A 9,734-nucleotide genomic window follows, 5' to 3' on the forward strand; every position below is an offset into this window, starting at 1 on the left:
GCCTATAAAATTTTAATTTGTGCAGTCTCCTATGTACTTGAATGTAAGGTCTGTTGAGGTTTACTTGTATATTTAAACAAGATGGATTTGCTGTGTGATGAGCTCATTGGTTATATAAATATCTTCAAGAAAATCTAGTCGGTTGTAGATTTTAAGGGTAACCTGTTGGAGAATTTTGGAATGTTTCCTGTATACCAACAATGATTACCTTTGGGTTTTGCGTCCTTAATTTAATTTAATTGCGTCAAGATAAAACAAAATGAAATATCTTCATCTTTTAAGGTAGAATTTCCGATAGAGTTTGCCAAAGACGTTTACAATCCGGATCTATGGCCACGAGGCGCTGCAGTACGACTTTTATTTTTTTCCGAAGAAAAATTATGATAAAAATTTTCCAGAAGATGCTCCACCCATAAACAGGATATAAAATCAGGAGTTGTAGGTAACTACTAGGTAACAAGATGTCACTGAAGTTAATGATGGCATATTATATAATTTACTGCATTTAAATATTCAGAGCGTCTTCAAGAAAGTAGATTTATTGGAAGTCTTTTGCAATGGTTTTAATTTTGATTTTGTAGGTCTGACAGAACATTGGCTTTGCAGGAATAAACTTAATGCATCATATATGAATAATCATCAAATTATATCTAGTCGCTGCAGACAAAATTCGACACGCCGGCTTTATAATTTTAGTTAGAAAGTCGTTGATATGCGACTCATTTTCTGAGAAACATATTAATGTTCAGTCGAACGTCATTTTGAATGCTCAGCAGTTGTGTTTAAAAATTATTGCATTATATGCATTTAAAGACCACCTAGTGGTAAAATTGAATATTTTTAAGATAAGTTAAGTTTAATTATATCATACTCAGTTAGCAAGTGTAAATACTTAATTCTGATATGTGATTCTATTATTAACTCGTCCGATATCAATCGAAATGGTACCGCTTATTTATTCGATATATTTCAGTCCTTTTTTCTGCATTCTATGGTGAACTCGCCAACACGAATAGCAACGTGTGGGCAAGAATTGAGCTTGAGCACAATAAAATTGATTACATTGTTTTAAATCTAAGCTATAAAACAGACTGCAAGACGATTGAAACAGGGGTCTCTGATCACCTTGGTCAGATTTTTTCATGGTAATTTACGTCTAATTATGAGAGAAATGAAAACAAGTATAAAACAATAAATACACGTAGATTCTCGCAAGTTGGAATTAATGATTTCAAATTTCATTTCAGAAAAGGTATTGTTTTGAATCCTTATGAAACTAATACAAATCTTTTGTTTGATCAGTTTATGATACATTTTAACTGGTGTTTAAATGGAGCTTTTCCGGTGACAAAAACAACATTAGGTAAATACAAAATAAAAAGCCAAATTGAGTTCTCTGCTGAAGTTCTAGCAAACTTAGACAAATTAAAATCGTTAAATTGGTTAAGAAAGCAGACGAATTCTGATTTATTAAATAATTATTATACACATTTTTAGAAAGTTGTGAATAAAAATATACAAGATGTAAAACGAGAGTTTTATGATAGCAAAATTTATAACTCTAGGAAGAGAACATGAATGCTTTGAAGCATGCTGCTTGGAACACAAATGAAAAGTTAGGCAGACAAACAAAAATAACAAAGATTCCATTATTGCCATTACAGATAATAATAAAAAAACCGCAGAGTTGTTTGGCGACTATTTCGCCAATTCAGTAAAAAACAGATTAGATAATTCAAAATTATAGTGTCCCACAACAATATATCGATGAAGTGTTTCCATATGTAGCTATCTAAAAAATGCTTTATATTTAGGAAATACAAAATAAAGTTTAATAGGCTGTATCAAATCAAATCTAATTATAAATAACACATTTTAATAAAACTCATCTTTTTATTTATATATTTTTTATTTGAATAATATAAAAAAAAAATCTTATAATGACCCAGATTTTCGAAAAACATAAATAATAACTAATTTAAACAGGAAAAATGCAGATAGCCATATTTGTCATATAATACTTTCTCAAAGTTGTAGTGATGCGAAAAGCTATAAACTTAAAGAAGTAATTCTAAACATAATAATGAAAGATAAAAATAATTAATAATAACATTATTGTAAGAAAAAGTCTTCGCCCTCAGGGTGATTTACATCTGAAACCACCGTTTCATCCTCATCAATGGTTTCGTCACTACTTAGCAAACTTGTAAAAAAGAGCCGGCAGTCATCTGGGACACTTCCAGAATTGCAAATTTCTTTTAAATGTTTCAGCTTTAATGCTGAAATTTTTCTCTTTTCCTCGTGTAAGGGTTTGAGGCATTTTTCCATGGAAGCAACTGTCACTCGTCTTCCTCTGTGTGGAAGAATCATTATAATGCGAAAATCTTCATCAAAATCTGTTTTAATTTTCATTGTAAAAGGGAATGCCTTTTCATACCTAATCCACTAAATATGATGCCAATTAACCACATTCCCATCTTGATCCTTATTTCGGTTGAGCATAATTAACATAAGCTTTGCCAGGGTTTTTCAGTCAACAAAATCTACGTCTTTTTTTTGAAAAACTTCGTACTTAGGGTAATTTTTTTTTTGCATTCCGAGCATGAATGGGTATCATGCGTTAATGTTTTATCCTGGGATATTTTTGGATGCAATTACAATTCTTGCGTGCATTGAATCGCATTCCATTTAGCTGTGTCCTGAAACCAGGAATTCTTGGTCAATGACCTCTATCGGTAAAACTTGTATGGCATAAATAGAGCTTACTAAAGAGCCTTACATTTTAAATGGATGTAGAAAGACTTTTAAGGTGAAGGAATAAACAAGATGCTATTGCGCATGGGCCACGTGAACCTTCTACTTCAGACCATATGTAGCATTTTCCAGAATTATCTTCACCGTTAAAAATAGTGAAATTATATGTGGCTAACTTCGTCTTGTAAAAAAGAATGGGGTTAGTGGGTATCTGTTGGCACATACAATACTTGTTGCAAATCAAAGTTGGCGGAATGTATTTCTTTAGGATTTTCCTTTGCTGCATCCTTATCCAAATTTATTTCCTGTCTGGCTCTTTCTTTATTTTTAATGTGATCTTCATAGTTTTGCAGCAAATTTACTTTGATTTCCGTGTTAGCAGATTCATACGCTATACATATTGGACATTGATCCTTTCGAGACTTATGGAATGATAGATTAAAATAAGAATTAAAAATATGGCGATAGAATGACTCCTTTAAACATTCCATATTTTCTTTGGCACAATCTTCTTGGTATAACTTGTGCATCTGCTTTAGGTTCAATTTTGGATCCAAGTACATTTTTTTTGAGTCTTTTCTGCACTAATGAGAAGAGACTAGGAAATTTCTGAATATGTTGTTTTAAAAAATTTACTGCATTTTCTGATATTTTAGAGGTACCATAACCGCCTCTCTTATCTTTTTCTATAATGTTACTATTTGGGACACGTTTTTTAATGGCAAAATTCAGAAATCCCTTTTTAACACCAAGGGTATTAAGTAGCATTGTTCTACATACATTTATTTTAGAATCCTTAATGCACAGATAAAATTTCATAGATTTAGATCTTCTTAAGTTGTTAGTGCCAGTTGTTCTTCTTTTACAATCGATAACCTCTACCAAATTATTTAGGAAATCTCGTTGCCTATCAACATTTGCAAGATTCCAAAATGATGTAAAAATATGTATCCTTTCTTCCTGGCTAATACGAGTTTTGCATTTAATCCTAAATTGAGAAAAAAATTATGATCTACGTTTAAAGAAGTGTCAATCTTATTCCTACCTGCAAGAATTGTTGCATGGTTCACCTAAGAACCTGCCTGGAACGTGATTTTCTTTTGAGTTTATATATGGAAGCCCCGAATTCTTATTGTCTCTGCGAAATTTTTTTTTCCAAAAAGTGGGACATCTTTTCTTTTTATTTTTTGGTTTAACTGACGTATCTTTTGGTATTTGATTAGTATTTCTAAGTACTACGTGATTGTCTAAGCCACCATCATCTAAAAAAATTATAATTAACACCAAGAGTCATTACTGTTTTTATTAACTTACCTGATTGGTCACTGGGAAGATAGTCTGCAGCTTTAATGGAGTCATCTGAACCAAAAAGTTATTCGTCAAGTTCTGCTAAAAAATCATAAATAAGAATAATAATAGAATAAAAGAATTAATGACGAATAAAGAAAATTAAAGAATAATATTACTATTATTTATAGATAATTCTCATATTATTACTAATTTTATTTACCGTTAACTGATTGGCTGGTGCATTCGGGTTCATCAGCAGAGACTGTATTTGAATCAGAGTGGGCCAAACAAAATGGTGCCTGATTAAGATTTTCTAAAAAGACATTTTTATAATTAAAACTCTTAAAAACTTTATCTTTTAACAAAAATTTTAATTTCTTAGGAAAAGGTAGTTGTACTGTTGTACCTACGTATTGTAAAAATAATATTATTACGTTAATAATAATTGACATTGACAAACAAAACTCTAAAATCGCTTTAGCACCATCACACACACTCATAAAATAGATAGATATAGATTTACGATTGAGTTTTATGCAAAAACCATCCAAAGTTTTTTTTACACGTTTTGTATTGCTATAAATAATTAATGTAATACTAAATAACTTACAGAAATAGCCATAAGTAGGTACTTCTGAGAATAACTTTAGATACGAACTTAAGCTGTCGTAAAAGTTAATGAATTGTAATTGCAGAATTGGCAAACATAAATAAATACGGCCTTTTTTTATTTATTCGCAACCAAAAATCGGTAAGAACAGTAGACCAGTTTACTAAAGACAATAATGAGATATTACATTATAATAAGTTAAAGATAGTAAAAAAAACTTACCAGTAGTGTCCAAATTTTCAGCAACACCGACGTCCGGAATATTTTAACTGCAAAGCGCGCCAAAATTTTACTTAAAATAATTATTTCCAAAACAGGCTATGTGATTTTGGAGAGATATGGAATTCACAAAAATATATTTTCACAGTTCCAAAAGTAGCTATGTGATTTTAAACATATTTGCCTGACCTCATAAAATAATTTGAAGAATAGATAGACACTTTTCAAATTGCCAATTTTGGCGCCAAATTTAAATTTATCGATATAGCCCCTTTTGGAACTATGAGAAATCTTTATTTTCAACAAGGCTATGTAAATAGCTCAAAAATATAATTTTTGAAGATAGCCACATTTGGAACCAAACCATCGATATAACAAATGCGTTTTATTTTAAGCCTGTAAGCTTAAACGAAATCTCTTTGGTTGTAAAAGGTTTAAGAAATAAATTTTCCAAAGGACTTGACGAGGTCCCAGCAAAAATGTTAGAATAGTGTTGTGATTTAATTTCGCCATACAATATATTCGCGTTATAAATGAACAATTCTGTGGCAGAGGGAGTATTTCCCACACATTTGAAGTGTTCGAAAGTTATTCCGGTGTTTAAAAAAGGTAATCCTGATAGAATTGAGAACTACAGGTCCATTTGCGTTTTAAGTAGATTCTCCAAAGTATTTGAAAAGCTTATGGTATGATCGATTAGTACGGTTTCTTGATAAATATAGTATTCTACATTCTTCGCAACATGGTTTTTGAAAAAATATGTCTATTAAAACAGCTTCTCTTGAATTAATTCAATATGTCTGAGATAATATTGAAAAAAGATTGAATGAAGTGGCTTTTCTGTTTGACCTATCTCGAGCTTTTGAAACGATTAATCCGATTTTTATTAGGCATAAATTAGAGAGATTAAAAACCTAGACTTAGGTAAGAGGTGTAATGTATAAAAAAAAAAAATTAAATTGTATACTGTTTTTTTTATAAAAAATTTTTTTAACGGATTGTACCTGAATGTAATTTTAACTGCGTCGTGGTTTTTGTTTTTTGTTGTTTTAATTTTTGTAACTTAAAGAACATTTATTTTAATAGTATTTTTTATGTACTTGAAATTACTTTGTTTTATCTCTGTAATTACTTGAATCCATTTCAGTGTCCTGAGGATGACTTAATATAAGTCGAAACGTCGACATTTAGGTAAACAGGTTTCTGTTGTTTTCTGACCCCACCCAACAACCCTCCGCAATATTGAAGATATTGGGTCACAAACACGAAATTGAAAATTTTTCCAAAGTAAGTGATTTTAATAAATATAAGTCACATGCTCTTTATTTGCCAAAATTTATTTTAAAAAGACCCCCTTTTATGAGGGAATTAGCTTATTTAATCAACTCCCTGATTCGTTAAAACAAATAGATAACTTAAACATATTTAAAAATAGACTAAAACGGCTTATTCTAGGTTCTTGCGTCTATGATATCAGCGAATTTAGCAACATGCTGAAAATCATTCCTGCCTAGTCAGTGTCTGTACTTTGTTTGTACTGTTTGTTGGTACTTTTATAGTTATTATAGTTTCTAAGTTTTAGATGTGTGTAATTAGGTTTTTTTTTAGAAAAGATTTACTCTTTTAAATAAGTTAATTGGGATTATCAGGTTCTTTCTCCTGACTTGCCTTATTCTTTTATATATGTAGTATCAAATGACCAAATAAATCAATAATCAGTTTATTAATTTTGGAACTTCTATTGTATAGTTCGCAGAGAGTTGAGCGACCGCCTTGTTTTGCAATTTTTTAAGAGATTCCTTATCATTGCGCTCGATCACGACACTACCTTGATCCACCAGTTTAAATTTATTGACATCGACGGATAAATCGGACTGATTTATTTTTTGCGTGACAATGTTTTTTGTAGTGGCACTAGTTGGTATTTTTCGGTTTTATTATCAATGGTGGATATTTTTTCTTTTTAACAACGTCTGACCAAGTTATATAGACAAAAACGCCCAGTATATACACTTATTTATCAGTCACCTATATTTTGCTAGATCAGCTTTTATATATTATAAATATATGTAATCGTAGTTTTAAGCTCATTCTTTATACTTGTAGTCCAAGTACATCATGTCACTCTGTATTTTTAATTATAATAAAAAATTTTAAAAATAAGATTTCCACCACAAAATATGCAGTGTGTCCAAGATAATGATGTCTATTATGGGGATCTCGGCAGCTATAGGAGATACGAGGTTGATTAAATTAGAGAAAAGTTGCGCATTTTAGAGCCTAACAATACGCTGTTTAGAAAGTTTTAAAATTTTGAGTAGATTCGGAGACATTCGAGAAAAACCGAAATTTGCTGATGCCGTTTTTATTTTTTCTGGCGTTATTTAAAGAGATATGGAAAAACAAAAGACACTTTCTCATGGCCACTTTGTAAGCTCTAAAAAATAACATTGCGAAATTTTTCGTACAACATTACGTTTCAAAGAAACCATCATCAACTTAATTTTTTTATATGGCGCGTAAAAAAAATACACCCTGTACAAAATAGCATATTTTTTTACGATTACAACGACGTATGACACAATCTGTTTCTACAATATTTAAATTGTAAAAAATGATTTTTTATTAAATTCCGATAGTTTTGATGTAGTAGGCTGTTAAATATTGACGTTGAGAAAATGTCAAAATTAAATAAAAATTAAATGTCAAAGCAGTTTTGATTATAACCATTATTTTTTTTCTTTTTATCTTAAGTGAAGTAAATAGTTTTAATTATTTGATAAATTTAGTTGACATTGTATTTTTGAACTCTGTTTTTGCGTCTTGTTGCTAGTTTTTTTTGTTACAAAATGGAAGACGCTTTTTTACCTGAGGAAAAGTTTGATATGTTGAAATCTTATATCCTATACTACAGCAACGCCGTTGACGCTGGTCGTATGTATTTAAATAACTATCTAGACAGGAAATAACCAGTGGCGAAGCGTACGAGTAGACAAGGTAGACACTGTCTACCCAAAATTATCCAGTTATTTCTCATTAATTTATTACGTAATTATTTCATGTAATTGTTGAATTAAAATTAAAAAAAATTAACACAGAACGTAGTACAATTAATGTATACGAGCCCCAGGAAAACACATTGATATTTGTTTTCCGAAATTTGGAGCATCTAATCGAACCTTAGGGTACGCACAGAGTGAAAGCGGGTTTCCTGCTTACAGGTAACCAGCGCTGATCGGCGCTGGTTTCTCGCGCCGGGACTGTTCATAGTAAAAACGAGATGAAGCAGAAAATCTGCCAGTGCGTCTATGTACTTATGACAAAAATGTCGTTCTCGTCGTCCTCTGATGAAGATCTGATTATTTTGGAATCTCTATCGACTGAAATAAAAAGAAAACAAATTGGTATACATTCTATTAACCGCGAAAGAAGAGTTTATGGAGAATACCATCATTTATTTAAAGAATTAAAGGATGATAATGAAAGATTCTTTCAGTACGTCAGAATGAGCCGCGAAACTTTTAATTTCATTTTAAAAAAGGTGGAAAATCGTTTATCAAAAGATTGGTGTAATCTACATAAGCAGCCTATCCTTCTAGAAGAAAAATTGGTTATTACTTTGAGGTAAGTAGCTTTTTTGCCATTAATAATTAACTTGGATGAAAGACTTAATTTTTTAGAAACAGCTTTTATTATATAGGTATTGATAATTTACATTTTTCCTTTTAAATGAATATACTTCCACTGAAACAAGTTATCCGGAGAGGAAAACGTTAAATGTGTAGCATTCGGGTCCGATGAGTTTGGTTGTTGGCTTGTAGTAAGTGAATCAGTCTGCTTTGGTAGGTAGGTGGTTGATGAATGGAAAAATGCGTAGTTTGATCGTTCATTATATAGCTAGGAGAAGGCTGAGAAGAATAGGATAACATAGATGATAAAGGAGAGTTTAATTGATATGAAAATTGATCTACCAATTTTTGAAAAAGACATCGAAAAGACAAAATTTTGTTTTGTACAAGACAAAATTTTGTATTTTTTTACATAAGGTAACAAACTTTTGAAAAATAATAGATGGTCGTCATCTTGATCTCTGGAGCAGCTTTGCTTAGATTTACTTTCCAGATATTCTACTTTGCATCGTTCTATATCTAGCATAGATGCATTAAATGTCTCGGTGGCTCCACGTTCCTTTTGTCTCATAACAGGAGTCTGAATTAAAGATGTTGGGCTCGAACTACATAGTGTGATGTCATTTTCCGTGACATTTATCTGGTCAATTTTTGTTACTTGAGAAGCCTCTTCATTTTCGCTATTTTCCTCACATTCAACGGGAGACTTGGGTTCCTCTGACGACGTTTCTTGGGTGGACTTAATGTTGCTGGGCAGATTTTCTATCATTGTTCTAGGCTTAACAATATCTTTTAGGAGCAGTAGTTGCTTAAAAAAAGGCCATTTTGATGTCAGTGTATCTTCGGCCGCATCACCAGATCTTGGTGGATAAAATTTTCCCAATTCGATCGAAAACTGGTCCCGCAGATACTTCCACTGCTTTCGCACCTTGGCCTCTGAAAAAAAATCCTACTATTACTTTGAAACTCGTCCTCGAGATCCTTAAGAGCAACAATCACCCTAGTAATTCTTATTGTTTAAATATTTGCTTTATTTAAAGAGATATTTCAGTGCGGTTTTCACTAATGGTATTCTTATGCCTATAAGAAGCCCACTACGAACGCCTTTTTTATAATTTTTTTTAAATAGATTTTTTTTTCTTTAATAAAAAAAAACATAAAAAATCTCTTCGTAGCGGGGAAGAAAACCCATTTTTAGGAAACTAATTCAAATGGTTAATCACAAAATTTAA

At 31.2% G+C, this 9,734-nt stretch overlaps 1 long non-coding RNA gene across 1 annotated transcript; it reads right to left on the bottom strand.

The window, feature by feature from the left end:
* Window positions 1–2,006: 2,006 nt before the first annotated feature.
* LOC126742266 (uncharacterized) lies at window positions 2,007–4,530 on the bottom strand. Its single transcript, XR_007662516.1, has 4 exons — window positions 4,265–4,530; window positions 4,069–4,140; window positions 3,800–4,016; window positions 2,007–3,742 (listed from the first exon to the last, which is right to left on the bottom strand). It is a non-coding gene; the product is annotated as an uncharacterized LOC126742266 (long non-coding RNA).
* Window positions 4,531–9,734: the final 5,204 nt, after the last annotated feature.

This window comes from Anthonomus grandis, chromosome 11, assembly GCF_022605725.1.
Source record: "Anthonomus grandis grandis chromosome 11, icAntGran1.3, whole genome shotgun sequence".
Classification (NCBI taxonomy): Eukaryota; Metazoa; Arthropoda; class Insecta; order Coleoptera; family Curculionidae; genus Anthonomus; species Anthonomus grandis.